A 6,048-nucleotide genomic window follows, 5' to 3' on the forward strand; every position below is an offset into this window, starting at 1 on the left:
GGCTTTCCCTAAAGGACACAGTGATGGCTCTCTCTTAATGAGCTGTTCAGCTTCTGGGCTAAATGGAATTAAGGGGATTCCATCCTTTGCAGAACATAATCTTCTCACTAGCCATACTTTTGAAAGCTTTGGCCAAAAGCACACATTTGTGACCTTGACAGTGCTGGCCTGCTTGTGGAATAAGCTAAAATATGTAACTGAACTGAAATGCTTGGATTGGAGTAAGTAACTGCTGAGCATCACAGCATAAACATACATATTGTGACACAGACCCCGCTCTGATATTGGGGATTTTTACATCCTTGTAATTTCCATTTAGTTGTCCTGCCTTATGCTGTGAGAAACTGGAATTATTTTTAGTTCAGCTCATTTACAGCCTCAGTGTAACCAAAATCCCAGCCTTAGTGGTAGTTTGTGTCTTACCAGCAGCAGAGAAATTCAGCACAGAGCCAGGGGTGAGGTTTTGAGGGAAGAAGTTCTTTGTTTGGAAACAAAGTCTTTCTTGTGGATGTCTTGGTTTGTTTGCTTGCTGTGTGGTTTGTGTCTGTTTCTTAATTGGAAAGCCCAAAGCACATCAAAATCTGGTGTCTTTGCAAAGACCATTGCAAGGAAATTTGTTGTTAATAACAAATATTAGGGAGAAATTCTTCCCTTTGAGAGTAGTGAATCCCTGGCACAGGTTGCCCAGAGAAGCTGTGGCTGCCCCTGGATCCCTGGAAGTGTCCAAGGCCAGGTTGGATGGGGCTTGGAGGACCTGGGGGAGTGGGAGTTGTCCCAGCCCACGGCAGGGTTTGAAACAAGATGACCTTTAAGGTCCTTTCCAACCCAAACCAGTCTGGGATCCTGTGATTGCAAGGTGAAACCATCACATGTGGAGCTGCTTCCTTCTCAAGTCCATGATTTTGTGTGTGACTGGGAGAAGGGCTTGGATCATCCTATGGTTTTTGTAGGTATAGATTAAACCCACCAATATTACAGAAAAAATAAGGCTCTCTGCAACTTCTGTGTGTTTGACAAATTCATCTTGACCCCATACATGTTGGTAACTATGCAGGTTCTGTGTGTGTGCTGGGTGGGTATGGAAAATATAAGGTGTGTTTGGAATTGGCCTGTGAATATTCCAAACAATCAGGAATATCAGAAAAGTCTGGTGACAGAAAGGGATGATAAAATTCTATGCTGAGCTGCTCCCTGTGATTTCTGGTCAATGATCCAGAATTCTTAAAATGCAGAAATGAAAGGGGAGCAGCACATGCCTAAATCTTCTGTCCTTACACTTAAAAATTGAAGATGTGTAAGTGAGATGGAAGGTAAAACTGTATTTCTTGAACAGAATGTAGAGAGCCACAAGCAGCTGGGAAATGCCTGCTTTTTCACATTTGGGATTTGCCTTTAAGAACTCCCATCACCATCACCACTGTATTACCTTCAGACTAGATTAAGAACAATCTTTTCAAGTGTTCAACGTGGCTCGGGGAAGCCTCAGAGACACCACCCAGCCGAGCTCACGCTGTGGCTGTCCCCAGAGGGATGGGAGCCCGTCCCCGGGCAGGGAGGTGCCGTGTCCCTGCGGTGCCGGGGGTCCCGGAGCCGGCTAGGGGGGGCTCTGCCGGCCGGGCCGCGCTCGGCTCTATGGCTGTGACCCCGCCAGGTTCTCTTCCTGCCGCAGCCTTTCCTTTCCTGTGGCAGGTATCTGCAGCAGCCTGGCTCTTTGTTACCCCGTCTCTTCCCTCCCCAGGCGCTCCGAAGGTACGGATCCCTAGGGCCGGCCGTGTTTCAGGGGGAAGCAGCTCCGGCAGGAGCCGCTGCGGAATTCCGCGCGTGCCGCGGAGTTTAGCGGCGGCAGAGGTGCAGCGCGGCTGGCTGCATGCCTGCCATCCCTGCCTGCCGTCCCTGCCTGCCATCCCTGCCTGCCATCCCTGCCTGCCGTCCCTGCCTGCCATCCCTGCCTGCCGTCCCTGCCTCCCATCCCTGCCTGCCATCCCTTCCTGCCATCCCTGCCTGCCGTCCCTGCCTGCCATCCCTGCCTGCCATCCCTTCCTGCCATCCCTGCCTGCCGTCCCTGCCTGCCATCCCTGCCTGCCGTCCCTGCCAGGGCCCTGCCATGTGGAAAAGGTCAGGGGATGCTTCCTGAGCTCACCCCGCCTGCCTCAAGAGTAGCGATTGAAATTTCAATTCCTTTTTAATTTTTTTATTTTTTGTTTCAAACGATGTCATGTCAGTTGAATGAATTCTGGAGTGGGGGTTATGCTGTGCATAGAGGGACAAGGAAACTACAGGCAAACTGGGAATCATTTCTGACTGTTTTTAATTGCAGTTCTCTTAACATCTGCTTCCTTTCCACGGTTTGCTTATGGGTAGGATGAAACTTCAGAAGCTTACTAGAAAGACATTCTGTGTGTGTAAAGTAGATACACTGTTTTGTTAATTTCTTAATAGAATTCTCTGTTTTGCATACAGAGCAATACTGTAGCCATAGGCAGCTTGTCTCTTTATATTGCACAAAAATAATCTATGAATTATTTGATTTATTGATGACATGGCTATGTTGAACACCATGAGGGTATGGATCAGCTTTTTAGTTATTTCAAATTAGCATGTTGCATTGAAGTGTAAATCTGTGTCCTTCTGTCCCCTGCTCCCAGCAAAGGCAGGTTAGTGCTGAGGCTGTGACACTGCTCCCTCAGAGTCTCATGTACATCTATGAAAAAACAGTGACATATCTGGTGGAATTTTATTTTGTTTATAAAGCAATGCTGTCTTTTTTTACAGAGTAGTTACTTTTAAGCAAGTCACATTGCTTTCAGAAATACCTTATTGTTTTGTCACCACATCTGTATTCTTGTTTCATTTCATTGATTCATTTATTTGTTTTTTACAGCCTGAGTAGGCAGAACACCACTTTGTGTGCAGTCCTAGCGAATGAGGCAGTCACTAAAAAGGTATAGCCTAAAACATTGAATTTCACTAATACCAAACTCAGTTCTGTATTAAACTCTTATGGAGTTAAATGATTAAAACCACTAAGAATTATTATTCTCTGGCAAATATTTGCCAAGGTGATTTAATGAAGGTGGTTTAGAATATTGTATTATTGAGTTTTGTTTTACAGCTGCCAGTGTGTTTTGAGGGCTGAGTTGAAGAGTTGAAGCCTCAGTATTTGAACAGAAAACTCTGTTCCTGAGACTTTCCTTTTGTAGGAAAGTCTTTTATCAAAGACTTAATGTGGAGTGTTGAGGTACCTTTCCCCTTAGATCTGGCAAAAGTGACCCAGAGGAAATGCCATCAGTTCCATGTTTGCCCCTCAAGTACTTTTGCTCCACTTCTCACTAAATTTTAAAAAATCTGAGCAGAAGAAATAAAAGGAATTAACAGTGATGAAAGAAGGAAGCATGAGGACTGGAGAGAGGGAATTGCCTTGCAGAACTGTAATAGAATAATGTAGAAATAGTAAATGGGGTGTTGTTGTTCACATTTCTGTGTGATACAAGGCTGTAATCCAGTTAAAAGCTAATGTACATGATTTATTACAGTGATACTTTTTTGTAACTGGTGATACACAAGATTTCCTCCTGAGATGGCATTAAACAAGACTGCAGTGATATTGGGGAAGGGACTAGAAGTGTATAAGTGAGAGAATACCCCACATTAATGCAGAGAAAATATGTATAAACTCTAATTTCAGGGACAGTCCAGTTATAGACTTATAGAATGAGTAATTTGTTTGGGATATATATATATATTTATGTGTGTGTAGATACATATGTGTACACACACAATCATCCCAACACTTCCCCTGGTTTTCTCCCTTTAAATTTACACTATGTGGGAGTTCTGATGCTGTTCACAGTCAGAAACTAGATGGTGGCTTAGATAAGGCTGCTGGTATTGTCAGATGTTGGAGTTCCTGGTTTATAAATATTTTCAGGGAAAGCTTTTGACCACAGACACAGATCTTCCTCTGTACTCAAAAACATTTGGAAAGAAGAAGATATCCAAGATGATCTCTTCTTCACTCACAAAATAATGAGTGAAGAAACAAAACAGGCTTCTTTTTTTTTCCCTAGGATGACCTTGTGTTTGGGAAGTGTCTTGGGTTCTTTCCAGGTAGACTGTAAATGTTTTCCAGCTTCTCCATAATGTTTATGGGAATCCCTCACGCTCCCCTTGTGCTGACTTGCCTCTGAGTGTATCTTTGAATGAAACAGTTGGAGAGATCCACACTGCAACATGTATCCCTTGGTAATACAAGCGTTCCTGGGGTTGTCAGCTGCTGGCAAAAGATTTGTTACCACCAGAAAAGGAGAAGGAGTACCTAGGGTTTGGGTGTGTAAGGCAGCCAGGGTTGTGTAGGACCTGGAACATTTTCCCCCAGGTTCTATGTGTCTCAAAAGATTTAAAGAACTACTTTGATACAAAGCTATCCTGAGAAAAGGATGAGCTCATCTCACAATTCCCTTCATCCTACCATCAAATTCTGTTGTGACATTTTTGGAGAGGATAGAGAATTCCTGACAGGAAGCAAAAAAGGATCAAAAAAAGGTCAGTGTAGAGTCAAGGACCTAGATATTGGTTTTGCCTCCTAAAACTTCATGCTCTGATATTATTATCAAATGGCAACAAGTTCCTTTCCATGTCCTTCTTTAAAGCAGCCCACCCCTGCTGTCCCTGTCCTCAGCAGCTTGTATGAGCACTTAGTATATCCAGTATTTATGGGGATTAGTTTTACACCTGTGTAAACTTAGTTGACTGTTAATGGGCTTCTAGATCAACATTAAACTTCCCTCTTTCAGACACTCCTGAGATCATTAGAGCAGGAGCAGAGCTCAGGCCTTGCAGACCTTCCTGGGAGCTGTTTCCTTACTCTTTCCCTGTAGATAATTACATGGAGAAGACTTGCATCAGCCTTGTGGAACTGTAACCTTTTTTTGTTTTGTTTTGGTTCTGTTTTACTTTTCCAGCCTCAAGTGTCTACTCAGAGAAACTAGAAAGTTCTGGTGCAGTATCCAACTGACTTGATGCCATGCTGGACATGTCCTCACTATTCCATGTGTGTCCAGTTAAGCTGAAGGAGCTACCTTGTCTTTGCAGACCTGCAAGTAGTATTGGAAAGGGACATTTTGCCATCAAATGACCTCTGGGACAGTCTGTTGTCATCCTTTCCTAGAGCTGCCTGCTACCAAACTGATAGCTCCCATCACAGTCCTGAGAAGTACCGGATTTATCAACTAAATGACTTGAGTTAAATGAAATTAGGGCTCATCCCTTTGCTATCAAATCCCATTACTTTCCCTAAGATGGCTTAAGAATTGCAGTGTGAGCAGGATCTACCAGGAAAGAAGTGTAGAGCTGGCAACACAGAGAAAGGAGAAAGGGCTTAAATGAATTACTGTTATCTCTTGGGCAGAAAAGAAGGCTGCTAATGAGTTGGACATTCTGAAGGAAACTTTAATTATCCTTCTCCAGGCACCATCCACGCATGCCAACAACTTCAACATCTGTCAGAGGATGTTTAATGCAGACAGATGTTTGTCTGCACTCAGTCAGCATCTGGGTCTTCTGTGCTTACGCTCACACTGACACTTGCTGTGTTGGAAAGTTAAGCATTGCATTTTCCTGTTCCTGGAAAGGGGAAAATTCCCTGTAAGACACGTGAAACCTTGAGCCCATGCAGCAGCCCCTGGCAGTGGGAGCTGCCCATGCTCCTGGTTTTTATTTAGGATGTTCAGAGGGAATGAAGGCTCATGGAGTATCAGGGCAGAATCTGTGGCCTTGACCTGGTACTGGTATCCCACGTAGTAGAGAAAATTGATGTTCCCTTTCCTCTCTCCTCTGGGAAGCAACACTATTTCTAAATTTTCCTTGTGTGCCTTTTCTATGTATTCTGAACTCATTAGGCTCATCACTGTGGCTTCTCAGTGATGGAACAGTCTTAATTCATAAAAATTTGCTTGGGGCAAGCAAGGAAGGAGGAGGAGGAATTGTGATCCTTCTGCTTGGTTTTGATCAGATACTTTTTAGCAAAGTACATGGCAGCTGACCAAGACA

Source organism: Onychostruthus taczanowskii, unplaced genomic scaffold, assembly GCF_017590055.1.
Source record: "Onychostruthus taczanowskii isolate IOZ18803 unplaced genomic scaffold, ASM1759005v1 scaffold56, whole genome shotgun sequence".
NCBI classification, from domain to species: Eukaryota; Metazoa; Chordata; class Aves; order Passeriformes; family Passeridae; genus Onychostruthus; species Onychostruthus taczanowskii.